This window comes from Bubalus kerabau, chromosome 1 (genome assembly GCF_029407905.1).
Source record: "Bubalus kerabau isolate K-KA32 ecotype Philippines breed swamp buffalo chromosome 1, PCC_UOA_SB_1v2, whole genome shotgun sequence".
Classification (NCBI taxonomy): Eukaryota; Metazoa; Chordata; class Mammalia; order Artiodactyla; family Bovidae; genus Bubalus; species Bubalus kerabau.
The window spans coordinates 97,794,698-97,812,406 of record NC_073624.1 but is presented as its reverse complement, the minus strand read 5'-3'; the positions used below and the strand labels follow the sequence as shown (position 1 = coordinate 97,812,406).

At 43.9% G+C, this 17,709-nt stretch overlaps 1 long non-coding RNA gene across 1 annotated transcript; it reads right to left on the bottom strand.

Annotated features, from left to right (window-relative positions):
- Positions 1-7,958: 7,958 nt before the first annotated feature.
- LOC129655197 (uncharacterized) lies at positions 7,959-16,358 on the bottom strand. The gene is made up of 2 exons (XR_008715825.1): positions 16,260-16,358; positions 7,959-8,387 (listed from the first exon to the last, which is right to left on the bottom strand). It is a non-coding gene; the product is annotated as an uncharacterized LOC129655197 (long non-coding RNA).
- Between the last annotated feature and the right edge of the window lie 1,351 nt (positions 16,359-17,709).

Genomic DNA, 17,709 nt, shown 5'->3' with positions numbered 1-17,709 from the left:
TGGGAAAAGAATCTGAAAAAGAATGCTGCTAAGTGACTTCAGTTGTGTTCGACTCTGTGCAGCCCACCAGGCTCCCCCATCCCTGGGATTCTCCAGGCAAGAACACTGGAGTGGGGTGCCATCTCCTCCAATGCATGAAAGTGAAAAGTGAAAGTGAAGTCGCTCAATCATGTCCGACTTTTAGCGACCCCATGGACTGCAGCCCACCAGGCTCCTCCATCCATGGGATTTTCCAGGCAAGAGTACTGGAGTGGGGTGCCATTGCCTTCTCCATGAAAAAGAATAGATGTATGTATATATATATAACTGAATGACTCTGCTGTACACCTGAAACTAACACAACAATGTAAATGCATACTATACTCCAATATGAAATTAAACATTTTAAAATAATTAAGAAAATAAACAAAACAATAACACAATATAAGGTGACAGGGGAGACAAAAGTGTGATCGGATAGATCTCCCTGACTTCCCATTTCTGTTCTTCTCAGTCTGCATATGGAGGTTTAGCAGGTCCTCAGATGCACTTGGTTCTGAGCAGGAACCCACGCCCACTCACTCTGAGGTTCACTCAGAGCTATAAAACTGTAAAGAGAAAAAGCAGGTAACTTTCCTGGCCCTTTATGGCCAAAGAGGGGACAGACCGTGGTCTTGTTTCTGTACTGAGTCTTGAGTTGACAAAGCATTCCTCAAACACCTCCAAGCCACAGCTCGGGACTCTCCCTTCCTGTACCCTGGCTGGAAGTTTCAGTCTTTGTACTCAAACTGCTGCAAATCTTCTCACCATATTGGCCAGCCCCTTTCCCTAATGTGTGGAAGGACACAGGCTGGCACCTTGCAGAGGTGACTATGCTGGATATTCTCTATTTGTCCCACACCATCTTTGCCCTCCTCTCCCTGCTCTGGACTCTGAAGGCTGGTCTCTGGGCTCACCAGGCTCCCTTGCTCTCAGGTTAGATCCAGGCAGCTGCTTGCCAAATACAGGAGGACAAGAAGATGGAGAGCCTGGGGTCTTTCGTCTCTGACCCCTCTCTCTTGGGTCTAGGGCTAGTAGCAGCTGCCTTCTCTTGCTAGCTTCCAGATATCTAGCCATCCTTTGATGGTTCCCTTCAGTCCAATTCAGTTTAGTTCAGTCACTCAGTCACTTTGCGGCCCCATGGACTGCAGCACATCAGGCCTTCCTGTCTATCACCAACTCCTGGAGCTTGCTCAAACTCATGTCCATCGAGTTAGTGATGTCATCCAATCATCTCATCCTCTGTTGGCCCCTTCTCCTCCTGCCTTCAATCTTTCCTTAATCTTTCCCAAATCTTTGAAAATCATCTCTCCATTAATTTTTCAGTTAAATTCTTCTGATTGTGTCATCTGTTTCTGCTAGGACAGCTAGCAGCCTTCAGAGATAGCTACTGAGAGCTACATGCATGCATGCTCAGTTGCTCAGTCATGTCTGACTCTGTGACCCTATGGACTGTAGCCCTCCATGCTCCTCTTTTCATGGAGTTCTCCAGGCCAGAATACTGGAGTGGGTTGCCATTTCCTCCTCCAGGAGATCTTCCTGACCCAGGGATCGAACCCGCCTCTTTTGAGTTTCCTGCATTGGCAGGTGGATTCTTTACCACTGAGCCACCTAGGAAGCTTCAAATAATCACTCCAAAAGGGGTAGGCAGAACTAGCTGTCTATTTATCAACTTTCCTTCTGCCTTAATGGGCTTCCTTGATAGCTCAGTTGGTAAAGAATCAGCCTGCAATGCAGGAGACCCCGGTTGGATTCCTGGGTTGGGACGATCCTCTGGAGAAGGGAGTCTACCCCCTCCAATATTCTTCGGCTTCCCTTGTGGCTCACCTGGTAAAGAATCTGCCTTCAATGAGGGAGACCTGGGTTGGATTCCTGGGTTGGGAAGATCCCATGGAGAAGGGAAAGGCTACCTACTCCAGTATTCTGGCCTGGAGAATTCCATGGACTATATAGTTCATGGAGTCACAAAGAGTTAAACAAGACTGAGCATCACTTCATTTCTGCCTTAATAATAATAATAATAATAATAATAAACCCACTTTATTTGTAGCTAGACATGTAGCTACTCCTAATTTTCTCACCCTCCTTTGCAATTAGCTATTATGGCCTTATGACTCAATTCTGCCTGGTAAGATGTAAGCAGAAGTCAAATGTAGCAGTTTCTGGGAAAGCTTAAAAGAAAGCTAGATAATGTCATTTGGCCTTTTCTTCTGTGTTCTTTCCTCTACTACTTGAAACATGGTATTGATGGGTAGAGCTCCAGTAGCTGTCTTAGACCATGAGAATGAAGGCTATACCTTAGTAATGGTGGGATGGGACACCTGAAGGAGCTTGGGTCTTTGCATGTGTAGAGTTCCTATACCAGCCTGGACTGCCTACTTCTGATCTCTTGTACAACCCATGCTTGCTTATGCTGCTGTTATTTTTGGCTGTCTGTACGATGCAGCTGAGTTCAGACTAAAATTGGGGAGTGAGATTGGAAAAGAAGTGTGGTTTAGGAGAAAGAACTTTAGGTCAAAAGACAGAAGATGCTGGTTCAACCTGTAGTTCTTCTACTAAGAGCTCTAGAATATTGAGAAAATCACCTGGTCTTCCTGAGACTCAATTCCCTATCCATTAAGTTGGAAAAATAGTATCCACTTCACATGATCATTGAGAAGATTACATAAGATAAATATGTTTCCATGTGCAGCAAACAGCAAGCGCATGGTTTTAAGTGTATGGCTCTAGAGTTGGACTGGGAGTTGTAATCCTGCCCCCACTCCTTACTAGCTGTGTGCCTTTGAGAAAAGCTGTGTGCCTTTGGGAAATGACTTGGCCTCAGTTCTCTCATCTTTAAAAGTGCATTATAATAATACATGTCTTACAGGGCTTCCCTGGTGGCTCAGATGGGAAAGAATCTGCCTGCAATGTGGGAGAACTGGGTCAATCCCTGGGTCAGGAAGATCCACTAGAGAAGGGAATGGCAACCCCCTCCAGTCTTCGTGCCTGGAGAATTCCATGGACAGAGGTGCCTGGCAGGCTACAGTGTCACAAAGAATTAGACATGAATGAGCAACTAACACTTTCATTTTCATAGGACTTTGAGGATAAAATTCGGGAATTTGTGTAATTACCTTATTTTATTACCTAGCACACAGTAAACATTCATTAAATGAGTAAACTACTGCTATTGTTCTTTTCCGGTCATCACCCTCTAATCATTTTTATATATCCTTATAATGATTATTTTCATTTTAAGTAATGGATTGCATATTTCTATGACAAAGGAATGTCTATATACTGTTACAGCCTTTACTGCTCCAAGCTCAATGCCAGACCCAGAAGTACTTGATTAACCAGCTCACAAATCATCTTGCATGATTCAGTTGAGGAGGTCCAGTTTTTCAGTGAGGTTGAGATTCCTGTTCTCAGAAAAACAACCAGATTTACCAAAGAGGAATGAGATGGGGAGGGGCTGGGAGAAGAGGCTGAGAAGCTGTTGAGATTTCAGAATTAGTAGGGCATTATATAAATCAAGAGTCCTTGTTGCAGACAACAGAATTCACTCTGGCTGGCTTAAGTAGAAATAAGAACATGAAAGAAGCTAAAAAGCTCACAAACTCTTTGGGAAGAACCAAGCTTGAATGTAATGCAGCCAGAAAAAAATGCCCTGCCATAACATGGAGCTGTTTTAATGCAAGTCTACAAAGAACCATAAGAAAGTACCTTGGAAGTTTACAGAGAATCTGCTCTCCTTCCCTCCCTCCCTCTCTCTTTCTGGACTCAGCTGCCTTCTTGCATCTAGGCCTCATAAGTTGGGCAGAAACTATCACACGTCTCAGTCTATCTGCAAGGGAGTCTAAGAATGTAGATTTTAGCTTTCTTGACAGAACGGGGTTGGAATATGAGTTTACTGAGTCAACTTTTACAGTATCTGCCACATAAATTTTAGGACTTTCTGTTTGCCTATGGCTTTATCAGTGTGATGTGTCAGAAAGACCATGAGGTATAGTGAAAAGATCACAGGCCATGATAACAGATAAATGTGCTTCTTTCTTTTCTTTGCACAGACCAAATCTGTTCCTATCTTAGAGTCATTGCGTATGTTCATCTTTTACCTGGAACTCTCTGCCCCTGTGACTTCTCCTGGTTCATCCATACTTGTCCTCAAGTTCCGGCATGAATGTTACCTCCTCAGACAGGCCTTCCCTGGCCACCCATCTATAAGATTCCATCTCACCCAGCCTCCCATCATGTCATCCTTTTATTTTCTTTTTAGAATTTATCTGTTATTTTCTTGTTCCTTGTTGTTGTTGCTTTTGCAGCCTGTACTCCTCTTACCTCTAAATAGAATGGAAATTCCATAAGAGCAGAGACTTAGTCTATCTTATTCACAGCTGTACCCCTGGAGTCCTGAAGAGTGGCTGACACATGACAGTATTTATTTTATTATATATATATATATATATAGGCTTCCCTGGTGCCTCAGACGGTAAAGAATCTGCCTGCAGTGTGGGAGACCTGGGTCCAATCCCTGGGTTCAGAAGATCCCCTGGAGAAGGGAATGGCTACCCACTCCAGTATTCTGGCCTGGAGAATTCCATGGACAGAGGAGACTGGTGGGCTACAGTCTGTGGGGTTGCAAAGAATCGGACACAACTGAGCAACTTTCACTATGTGTGTGTGTGTGTGTGTGTGTATGTGTGTATATATATATATATATATATATATATATATATATATGTAAGTCTGGCTCTAGAGCCTGAGCATGCTAAATATAGCAGGTTAATTCTTGGATACATGTGTGCATGGACGTCTTTGAGTCATCTCATTGGCCCTCTCTGTTGTATTTAACACTGCTAATTATCTCTTTCTCTGTCTCCTCACAGGCTTCTCGTCCTCAATCCCCTTGTCCCCTCCCTTTACCTGCTGGTGTTCTATAGACTTCCATCCTGTGTCAACTGCTATTTTTGCCACATACTCTCCTTGAGTTTTATTCAGCATCATGATATGCTGAATATGAATGCCTATATTTTGTGCTGACGAGTCCCAGATCTACCATCAATTTCTAGTGCTGATTCTCCAAGGGGGATGGAACTAAATGTTCTTGGCTTCCTGGATGTCACCATTTGAGCATCCTTTATGCATCTCAAGCTCAACAAACACAAAGTTGACTTCATCTGCTATGTGTAATCAAGTGAGTATCAGCCGGTCTGTGGAGAGGGTGCCATTTCATCTTCCCCCAAAACAAAATCTGCTCCTTCTCCACATCCCCCACCTCAGTCAACATCACCACCATTTAGCCAGCCTTCAGGACCAACAACCTGGAATTCACTTTAGAATTCCTCCTCCTCTTCTCATAGCCAATCTACGACCAACTCCTGTGGATTCTACTACTTAAACAGTTCTCTAGTCCATCCTTTCTTTTTATTCCTGCTCCCAACAGGATTTCTGCATTTCCTTCCAAGAATATATATCGCAATAGTGTCCTAACTACTCTACCTGTCTCTGGTCTTGCTCCCTCAAATCTGTTTCTGAATATCACTGGTGTGATCGAACTACAATAAAATTTCGTTTGCTCTAAGCTACGCTCTGCAGTGGCTCTGCCATTCATTGCCCTCAGGATAAAGTTCCCACCTGTTAAAAATCAACTTTGACCTGGCCCTTGCCCACATCCCAGATCTACATCAAGCCCCTTCCCTACTCCCAACCTTCACCATCATCTATGCTGCAGAAATGACCAGTTGGGGACTTCCCTGGTGGCTCAATGGTTAAGAATCCACCTCCAGTGCGGGGAACATTGGTTTGATCCCTGATCTGGGAAGCTCCCACATGTCATGGGGCAACCAAGCCTGTATGCCACAAGCACTGGGCCCACAGGCTGCAACTGCTGAAGGCCCTGGACCTAGAGCCTGTAGTCCACAAGAGAAGCCACTGCAATGAGAGGCCATCGCAGTGAGAAGCCTGTGCACCACAGCAGAGCGCAGCCCCAGCTCAGCCCACCTAGAGAAAGCCCGCACACAGCAGCAGAGACCCAGCGCGTGCAAATATGAAAATAAATCAATTTAAAAACAAATGGCCAACAGGCCAGTTCACTGCTTTCCCCACCAAAGCCCACATATAGAGGCCTGTTTTGCTCCTCGTGGAGTAGGGATCAGGGAAAGTCAGTCAACTGGAGAGGAAAGGAAACGTTATGGTAGCTTTTCGGTTCCTTAGTTTCTTCTTGAAGCCCAGCTGCAGTCCTGCCATTTCACTTCTCCAGACCCTCCAAGAGCTTTATAATTCAGTTCTTTTATTCACTTCTGGCTCAAGTTGTGTCTGCTATTTGAAACCAAAAGAGTTTCAACAAATGCACTGATGAACTGAAAGAAAAGGCATCTGTTTACATAAGATGATTTGCATGAGAGGAAGGAAAGAGCCCCGTCAGAGGAAGAGGGAGATGACTGGGGAGGCTGGCCCAGCGGGCTGGGGGAGATGCGTGTCTGAGCAGCGAGTGGAGCAGGAGAAGCTGCAAAACAGACGATGAAGACTATTTCACAGAGCCTCCCTCCTGCAGAAGCACAGCTTCTGGGTCCAAGTGACCAAGCACCACACAGGGCAGAGCCTTCTCCACCTTCTGTAAGGGACGCAGCTGTGGCACATTTAGGGCTCCAGGGAACATGGAACTGCTTTGGCATCTCCAGGTTGGCTGTCTGGGGATCCCAAAAGAGATGGCATTCATGGCACAGTCCTCAGCGTTATCACCTTGGACACTAGCAGCATGGGCGCAGAAATGCACCCTCCCCAAATGGCTCAGTGGGCAACAGATCTCTTTGAGGGGAGGAGATCAGGGCACAGGAAGAAGACGTCACGAATGTCCCTTGGTAACGGTAGTGGACAGACTGGTTTGCAACACAACCACTGGGGAATCACAAAAATAACTGAACGAGACTTGAATGGGGACACTCAGGCTCTGAAACTTGAAGATGTGAGATGAATTCAGCAAAATGTGGGTTATTACCATTCGTGGGCCCCCACTGCGACCCCCAGGCCAGGGAAAGCTGAGGAAATTGAAGGTCACGGTATTAGATCTACTTAAAAATGGTTTTAAGTGAAGGAATAAAATAACCCTAGGAAAACTAAGTTGGAATTATCTATGGGACTTTCCTTCAAAGCCTTGTCTAGAACTCACAAGATGTTTATGAAATGTCATCCACTAAAAGATATAATTTATAATTTAGTATGCCAAGATTTTCCTACTAACTCAACAAAGTAGAGGAGGACAATAGAAAGCTTATATTCCAGGGTAACAAGTCTGAATGTCCCCTTTATAAAATTAGGATCTCTGGGTAGTTAGCCACAGAGATCTTATCAATTATTCTCGATCTCATTTGGGAAAGAAGTAGACAGACATTTTTATAACCTTACTTTTAGTTCTGCATTTTACATGGAGTGCTTGACCCAATTGTGAAATGACACATTTTCCACAGCCTGGTTGGGATAAACCTGACTGAGCATATAGCAAATCAATTCACCCATGGAATGGATGAATGTCAACCTAGCCTTAAAGAGAAACTTTCTCTCTAAAGAAACTTTGAACTAAATTGATACTTAATACACCTTTTGGATCTTTGGTTCTCTTTCATTCTTATAAGTGATAATACTGAGTTTCAAATTGAAGTTGATGAGTTATAAAAACCTTCATTTATAACAGCCTAACTATGTTTACAAGGAGAAGGCAATGGCACCCCACTCCAGTACTCTTGCCTGGAAAATCCCTTGGATGGAGGAGCCTGGTGGGCTGCAGTCCATGGGGTCACGAAGAGTCGGACACAACTGAGCGACTTCCCTTTCACTTTTCACTTTCATGCATTGGAGAAGGAAATGGCAACCCACTCCAGTATTCTTGCCTGGAGAATCCCAGGGACGGGGGAGCCTGCTGTCTATGGGGTCACACAGAGTCGGACACAACTGAAGTGACTTAGCAGCAGCAGCAGCAGCAGCAACTATGTTTACAGACATTTTAATAACACTCAGGAGACATAAAATGCAGGATCATTAGTTCATTGGAAGATGACGACTTGGGGAATTAAAATGTTTCTCAAACATAAATTTTCTAGTAAATGAAATCCAGAAATCAAACTTCTTATGTGACAGGAATCGCTCAAAGCAAGTAACAAAACCTTCTGAGACAGATGTCATTTTTTCCCTATTTCACAGATGAAGAAACATAAGCTTGAGACTTCTCTGTGGTCCAGTGGCTAATACTCCAGGCTCCCAAGGCAAGCAGGCTGCATCTGATCCCTGGTCAGGCAACTAGAACCCACATGCCACCACTGAAGGTTCACGCGCCGCAACCGAAGATTTCACGTGCTGAACTAAAAGATCCCGTGTGCCTCAACTGACACCTGTGCAACCAAATAAGTAAACAGAAATAACTTTTAAAAATGAAAAGAAAAGAAACAGAAATTTGGAGAACTTAAGTAACTTGCCTAAGAACCCACAGCTAGTAAGAGCCGGGCAGGGATTTAAGACAAACTGACTAGAGAGACCAGATGCGATATCAGCATAAGTACACAGTGTCCCAACTTCTGCTAGCTCTTTCTTTAGCCAGTATCTGTACCTTTGGACTGTTTTGGTGCCAACTTTGATCCCATCTCTAGGGATCTTATCCTTCAAGCATGTAACCGCTTTTCTAGGAAGTCTAACTGACCTAGGATGAATTAGTGTCTTCACTATGGGTTTTTCATTTTGACATGACCAAGTAATTCCTTAATTCTCAGCAGACACTGGCTGGGTCCTGAGTGTCCTAAATTAACTCATTTCTGGCACTATCTACCTGGAGATAGCATGAGATTCTACAGGTTAAGGGCTCAGTCCAAAACACTGCTCTTCCTTACCCCCCAACATCAGATGCCAATCACAAGTTCAGGCTGTCACCTGAGCTTCTGATTTACTAGCTAGAGATGACAGGTTCCTGTGACTGAATTCTCGGGTTTGATTAACTTACTAGAGCAACTCACATAAGCGTTTTACCTGCTAGATTACTGGCTTATTAGGAAAGGATATAACCCAGGAAAAGCCAGATGGAAAAGATTCACTGGGCAAGAGATGTGGGAAGGGGCTCAGTCTCCTAGCAGCAACTTGTGATCACCAATCTGGAAACTCCAAATCCCGTCCTTCTGGTTTTTCCATTTGTTTAGTTTGCCACACTGCATGGCCTGTGGGATCTTGGTTCTTCAACCAGCGATTAAACCCAGGCTGCAGCAGTGAAAGCACCCTGTCCTTTTGGTTTCTATGGAGGCTTCATTACATAGGCATGCTTGATGAAATCTTTGACCATTGGAGAACAATTCAACCTCCAGTTCCTCTCTCCTCCCCAGAGGCAGGGGGAGGAAGAGGGACTGAAAGTCCCTTTCTTCAGAGAAGGGGTTAGATGCTTGAAAGATAAAACCACATATAGATGGGTTCAGAGTTGATACCAAAGTAGTCCAAACAGCTGTGGTCCATTCCCCTGGCAACCACCGTCCATCCTTAGGTGCTTTCCAAAAGTCACTTCTTTAATATAAACTCATGTGTGGCTCAAAAGAGTTTGTTGTGAATATTGAGGCACCTTTATCACTTAGAGAAGTCCAAGGGTTTTAGGAGCTCAGGGCCAGAAAGGAGGACAAAGACCAAACATATCTTTCTTATTATAAATCACCGCTTTCATGTTTAAGTTGTGGGGACATTAACTGGAAAAACCCCTCAAATGCACCTACTATATCTCAGTGAGTTCTTTATAATCAAGACTTGAAAAACAACCACAGGCAAAAATATTAGGGAATCACAAGGTGGAGGATTACCAGTATCATGACCTACAATGTGCCAAGAAGTGAAAGTGAAAGTCACTCAGTCATATACGACTCTTTGCGACCCCATGGACTATACAGTCCATGGAATTCTCCAGGCCAGAATATTGGAGTGCGTAGCCTTTCCTGTCTCCAGGGGATCTTCCCAACCCAGGGATCAAACCCAAGTCTCCCATATTGCAGGCAGATTCTTTACCAGCTGAGCCACAAGGGAAGCCCATTATGTGTCAAGCACTGTGCTAAGAGTTCTAAATGCATTACCTCATTTATGTTTGTAACAACACAAGAACTAACTGTAACAACACAAGAACAAAGACTATCAAAGGGTCAGTTAGAACAATCAACAATGTTAAAGAACAATGACAATGCAAGATATTAGAAGACTTCAACAGCCTAAGAGGAGACAGAATAGGAAGATGGTCCTTGGGAAGAGCCTCAAACAAATGGATTTAAATTCTTCTTAATTTATATTTTGAATGGGTATTATATGCAAAAGTCAAAGGTACAAAGAAAGTCTTTTGACTATTTTATCTAATCAAAATAGTTTATTGATTGGGACCATAAACTTTTTTTGTCCCAAGAGTTTTATAATGGACATTTGATATTTGTGTTTGCTCCACATCTTTTCTTTGTAGTTCTTTTATATTGTGAATTCTCCTTTCCATAAATAGAAACAAAGATAACACATATCCTGAAACCCTTTGCTGCTAGGATATAGACATGTGACTATATTCCAATAAACCCCAAACCTAAGCAAGACTGGAAATACAAGCAAAAAAATTACACATTATTCTCCTGGTAAGTATGGCCCTGGGGAATTTGCCTTTCTGCAAGAACTGAAGTGGGTCCAGGCTTTACAGAGGTTGAGTATCCCCTGCCTGGCAGCCACAGCAGGACTTCTGCTAGAACACTCTGATGGTGTGTTCAGACATTTGGGATGTTGTTGGACATTTCTCCTGGATGCTTTGCTTCTGACTGTTTGACATGCAGGCTTTGTTGTTGGCCTTCCCAGAAATTCTAGTTAATACCATGTAATGAAGTTCTACTGAAACTGGATAGAATGGATTCTTTCTTTGAAAGAGATCACAAGGTACTAGGAATCTGGGGTAGATTAGATGACCTGGTTGGCTAAGAAAGCAGTAAGGGGACTTCCCTGGTGGCTCAGTGGTAAAGAATCCGCTTGCCAGTGCAGGAGACACAGGTTCAACCCCCTGGTCCAGGAAGATCCCACATACTGCAGAGCAACTAAGCCTGTACACCACAACTATGGAGCCTGTGCTCCAGAGCCTGCGAGCCACACCTACTGAGCCCACGCACTGCAACTCCTGAAGCTACACACCCTAGAGGCAGTGCTCCACAAGAGAAGCCTGCACACCACCAGAGAGCCGCCCCTGCTCGCCACAGTTAGAGGAAAGCCTGCACGGTAACAAAGACCCAGCACAGCCAAAAGTAAATAAATAAAACAATTTTAAAAATAAAGCAGTAAGGATGGGATGCAGGTAAAACAGTGGCACCCAGTGGTAAAAGAGTCATGAAAACTATTGCAACACAAGTTAGGATGATGCTGTTTCTCCCTCAGTTTAGACAGACACATCACTAGATTACATCTCAGGATGCCATGGTTAGAGTGAGGCCGGCCCCTATTCCCCAATCTCCCCACTATTAGGCAGGATTTGTAGGGCTGAAAAAACTGCCCCACATCTCCTGAGCTTCTCAGAGAAATCAAGAATGTAAACAGGGCTCAGACTATTTGGAGAAAATGGCTGAGAAGATCTTTTTTGAAGAGGTTTCAGCTCTAAGTCTTTTCTCCTTTGGACAAAGGTAGAGGGTGCTTGGTGCTATCTCCCAATCTCAAGCCTGGTGAAAGAAGTTTCCAGTAGACCACTGAGTAAGTTGCAGCAGCCTCCTGCAGCTGGCAGACACGGAAGACCAGGGTCTGACTAATGACCAAGAAAGTGCAATCCAGTCGTGGAAGGAAGTCCAGTTTCTCCAGCAAAATGTTGAATGTTAAGAAGGGCTGGTTACGTGCTCTGGAGAGAACAGACCCAGGAGGTGCTCCGCTGGAATCATCAGGCACTCTCACAGCTTGCTGGGGCCAAGGGAGGGGATTTCCCAGGACTACTTGCGGGTTGCACAGGAGAAAGCCTTGGATCCTAACAATAGGTCTTTTTAGACAGACCTTGACAATCAAAGCTGAGCATGTACTGTTGGATATCCAGGGGCTAAGGAAAGAGTTGAAAGGAACCACCCAGAACAGAGATTTGTCCTATTGAGGGTATTGCAGGAGAGGAGGACGGCAGGGAGTGTCCAAAACCCCTAGGCCAGTACGCTGAGGGAAGAATCCTCCTGAGCCAGACAACGGCCCCCTGGGGGTCACCAGCTTTAATCATCTCCAAGGCCCAGAGAACATGAAGCCACACATCAAGTCATAACTCACTGGCCTCTTTCCCTCTCATCTTGCCCGATCTTCAATCTGAGAGAAAAAGACAATGATAGCTAGCAGGTGGAGGTGAAGGTCATCGGGGAGAGCAAGAGAAGCTGTCAGAAGTTTCAGCTGGGGGGAGAGGAAGATCAGCTCTCCTCCTCCATCCCTGAGTGAAATTGAGAGAGTTGGTGGTAAATATAAAAGTGCATTTTGATTATACTGTGAGTTGTGTTCATACTGGGGCTTCCCAGGTGGCTCAGTGGGAAAGAACCAGCATGTCAATGCAGAAGACACAGGTTTGATCCCTGGGTTGGGAAGATCCCCTGGAGTAGGCAATGGCACCCCACTCCAGATCTCTTGCCTGGGAAATCCCATGGGTAGAGGAGCCTGGTGGGCTACAGTCCATGGGACCACAAAGAGTCGGACACGACTGAGCGACTAAACACAAGCACACACACACACACACACCCAGTGGCAAAACTGATCACCTGCTGTTGCGCAGAATGAAATGTCAGGGAAAGCAGGGCTCTGGTGGGTGGAGAAGGAAGGAATATGAAGGCTCTCAGGTGAGAAGTTCCATCTAATCGCAGAAAAAAAAAATTAAAGAAAAAAAAATCATGGGCTTAGGAGTTTAATTCTCACTTCAGAGCATGGTCAGTGAATGAGAAAGATTCTATGACCTCCCTAAAATACTCTTTCATCTCATGAAGGCACAGAGCTAATGAAGCTGAAAAGTCAGAGGCAGAGACAGAGACTGAAGATCGATGGATTATAAAAGACTGAATTCACAGTCTCACCAGGTCTTTCAGGGCATTTATTGGGAAAAGTGACTCTTGCCCTGAGTATTGGAATGGACATATTTTGGAGGTGTCACATAGCCCCAAAATCTAAAGTCCCAGAACAGAACTCCCTGGATCAACAAAAACAGCCCCTCCTCCCATTCTGATGAGGCTGGTCCTGTCCTGTTCAAAGACACCGACTTCACTTGGTGGTGACCTTGCAAGGGGATGTCCTCATGGTCCACCCCGTCCTCTGCTCACTGACTCCAGACCCACAGTTAAAGTCCGATTCTAGCATGCCCTGAAATCAAAATCAGACCTGGGAAGAGCAGGCTGGCACACCAAAAGCACTGCAGGACTGTGGGAAAGTATTCTGACATTGTTAGGAAGAGAAGGTCATCATTTTAGATTGGATCGATTTCATCTTATAGGGGCCCTCACCAAAAAGTTCTGGATTCAATGTGCTAGATCAAACAATCAGAAGAGGTGTCAATTTCTTGCCTGGTTGTCTGAGACTGAGTCTCAGCGGCAGCCTGTGCATGTGAAGTTCAGAAGCCATGCATTCCTTGATGGAATGTACACCCCAGGTTATCTCATTAGTAAAGATACAGGTGTGCTCAGAAGGGTTTCCTTACGAATAACGAAAGACTATCATATCACTCAGGAAATTCCAAGGGTTTTAGGAGCTCTGTGCCAGGAGCCAGGAATGAAAACCAAATATATATATTCCTTAACATAAGTCATAATATCACATATATGTACCCCAATGTTTACAGCAGCATTATTTACAATTGCCAAGATGTGGAAGTAACCTAAGTGTTCATCAAGAGATGAATAGATAAAGAAGATGTAGTATACATACAATAGAAAACTACTTACCCATGAAGAAAAATGAATGAAATTTTGCCATCTGCAGCAATATGGATGGACCTAGAGGGTATTATGCTAAGTGAAGTAAGTCTGACAAAAAAAGACAAATACTGTGTGGTATCACTTATATGTGGAATCTAAAAATGAAAGTAGTGACAAGAAGGAAACAGACTCATAGATAGAGAGCAAACCAGTGGTTACCAGAGGGGAGAGGTGGGGGTGGGCAAGACAAGAATAGGAGATCAAGAGGTACAAACCGCTATGTATTAAAAAATTAGCTACTGGTATATATTGTACAATACAGGCTGCTGCTGCTGCTGCTGCTGCTAAGTCACTTCAGTCGTGTCCGACTCTGTGCGACCCCATAGACGGCAGCCCACCAGGCTCCCCCGTCCCTGGGATTCTCCAGGCAAGAACACTGGAGTGGGTTGCCATTTCCTTCTCCAACAATACAGGCTAGGTAGCCAATATTCTATAATAAAAATAAATGGAGTATAATCTTTAAAACTGTAAATCACTATGCTACATACCAGAGAAGGCAACGGCACCCCACTCCAGTACTCTTGCCTGGAAAATCCCATGGACGGAGGAGCCTGGTAGTCTGCAGTCCATGAGGTCGCTAAGAGTTGGACATGACTGAGTGACTTAGCAGCGGCGGCAGCAGCACGCTGCATACCTGTAACTTATATAATTTGTACATCAAGTGTGCTGTTGTTGTTCAGTCACCCAGTTGTGTCCAACTCTTTGACACCATGGATTACAGCGCGCCAGGCCTCCCTGTCCCTCACCATCTCCCAAAGTTTGTCCTAGTTCATGTCCATTGCATCAGTGATGCCATCCAGTCATCTCACCCTCTGACACCCTCTTCTCCTTCTGCCCTCAATCTTTCCCAGCATCAGGGACTTTTCCAATCAGTTGGCTGTTCACATCAGATGACCAAAAATACATCAACTATACCTCAATTTTAAAAAATCACAATATCGGAGTTATCCGTTTCATTAGATTGTAAGGTCCATGAACATCCATTTTTTTCTTCTTCACCACAGTATCCCCAGAACTGGTGCAGGGTTCTCTGTACATGGGGTTTTCTTAATAAATGTTGGAATAAATGACTCACTGATTTTTAATATGATAATTGTATTGTCAATTATCTATTGCTAGATAACAAATTGCTTCAAAGTTAGAAACTTAGAACAGCACACAGTTATCATCTTGGTTAACTGTGAGTCTAGACTCATGGTTCTTGTGAGTCTAGAGTCCAAGCAAGACTGTTGGTTCTCTACTCCAGGGTCTCATCTGAAAGCTGCAATCACTGTCTTGGCCAGGGCTGCAATATTAGCTCAAGATTTGACTGGCAAATGACCCACTTATAAACTCACATGATTGTTGGAATCATCAATCCTTCTCGAGGATTGTTAGCCTGAGGGCTGCAGTTCCTTCCCCACTGTCAGTGGGAAGTTACTCTCAATTTCTGCCATGTGGGCCTGTCCACAGGGAGGCTCATAACATGGTCACTTGCTTCCTCAGAGCCAGCAAGGAAGAGAGTCTATCAGTATGATGGACATTAAAATCTTACGTAATAAACTGATATACATGTAATCACATACATTCCATTACCTATTGATCAGAAACAAATCTCAGGACCCACTCACACTCAAAGGGAGAGAATTACACAATATCATGGATACCAGGAGGTAAAAGTCTTTGGGGCCACCTTATAGCCTGTCTTCCTCAGGGATGCACCAAATACCCTTATTGAATCAGCAAAGCTGTAGCCATTCTCTAAAGAAGGTTGGACAGTTAATGTCTGTGAAATGCCAGAGGGTCCACATTAGCTCAGCCTTCATTACTCAAGTCCCAGCTATTGTCAGGTTACATAGGGAAGCAAAGGTCATCTCAAGATAAAAATATTCACTAATATCAAATTAGTTCCCATTCGAAAAACATTTCTTCTCTTAATGCTAGTATATGTCCTCTTAGATCACATTTTGCCAGAGTACCTCCTGCTAATTGTGCGAGTCTGCAATGCAAATACTATCAAAACCAATTGCATGGGCACTTCAAAAGAAAATTATTTGACTATCAGAGGCTTAGTAGAGGCCCTTGGGAAAACCAATGAATCCCTAAAATAACTTTGTAAGAATATTCTTATTTGGACCATGTTGGGAAATTTGATCATGAAATATTATGCATCCTGCTGTCATACCAGTTTTGGAGAAATATTATGAAAAACTGTCAGCAAAATATTCCTTTGTCTTATGCTAAGAAAATTGCCTAGATGCAGAATAATTAAGTAAACTAACCTTAAATAAAAGAGAAAATAACATAGTCCCATAATTTTATTTTTTTACTTACTATAACCTTGAGTCTTTTGTGGCCTGGGTTCAAATCCTAGTTATATTAATTACTAGCTGTGAGATAGGCAAGTTAATACTTCTGTGCCTCAGACCACATGTCTGTAACATGGAGATGCTAGTAATAATACCTGAATCACCTTGTTCCTCATTTGACCCTAATGACGACACAAGGAGGCCAGTGTTAAGGCAGGTGCTCTTGATGGGATTAATGACTGTGATTGGGGTAAGATGACCAGATGTCCCTTTTTTTGCCTTTAAAAGGCTGGGCCTCCACGGCATAAATCATAGAGGCCAACTAATTAAGGTCAGGGGAGTCTGCAAGTTCAGGATAACTTCCTCATCTAATAGGTTTTTTAAAAAGTCCATACAACATGAATCCACCAAAAACAAAGACCAGATGATACACTGCACCTCTTAAGATATAAGAGCATTTAAGTAACTTTCCAAAGGTCAATAGATTAAAAGTGATGGATTCAAAGCCCTGTGTAACTAACTGCAAAGCCCACTTTGATGCTTTTTTCCCATAACTTTCTCTGTGCACAGCCCTGTGGATAGGAGGATGAGTAGTAGCAGGGAGGAGTGGGCCGACTAGGAGAAATATCCAGTGCTCAGATCCATAGCCAGCCCCAGAAAATCACCAGCCTTGCTTCCCCACTCCCTTCTACCTCAACGAACCCTTCATTCCTTAGCTCTCCCCTCCCTCCCCCACAGCTCTTATGTTCCTCCAGGCTGCTGCTTAAGAAGGTTTTTGAACAGTGCCCTTGAGATCTCAGGAAAAGAGAAACAACCTAAATCGAAAAAGCAAATAAACATTGAACCATCTTCCAGCTGTTCTGTTTGAACAGACAGAGGAACCCGAAGCAAGGCCCAGGAGTGTTAAGAGTTCATTTTCAAAGCACAGCTCAGAGAGTGCTCATGCTTAATAAACTAATGGAGTGAGACAGAATGTAGAGACTGGGGAAAGGGTCATTGCTTGACAGATCAATGCCACAAACATAAACAGCCAAGTCCACACACGTGCAAATACAGATTGAGGTGCTGCTTGGGGCCAGGAAGCATCAACTGTGTCTTTGGAACTTGTGGTTCCAAGCACGAAGCCTGGCTTTCCCACTTGCTAGTCACAGCATCTCTGCTTCTTCATACGTGAGGAAGAGAATAATCAAAATCCTTAGAGATCAAGTTGGGAATGGCAAAGAAAATGAAATGCTGGGATCCAAGTGGTATTGCCTTGGAAAATAATCATTGTGAGGGAAGGAAAGTATTATTCCATAGCTGGTGCTGGGTAGTCTGAAGAGTGAAATGAAGTCATTCCACTGTGGAAATATTTAACTGAAACAAAAAGGACTGTAGATAACATGCTACATGGTATTTAATGATAAGGTCTGAGAGGCAAATCTCATGAACAAAAGTACACAAAGAATGCCAAACCCTGAGGTTATATTATCATC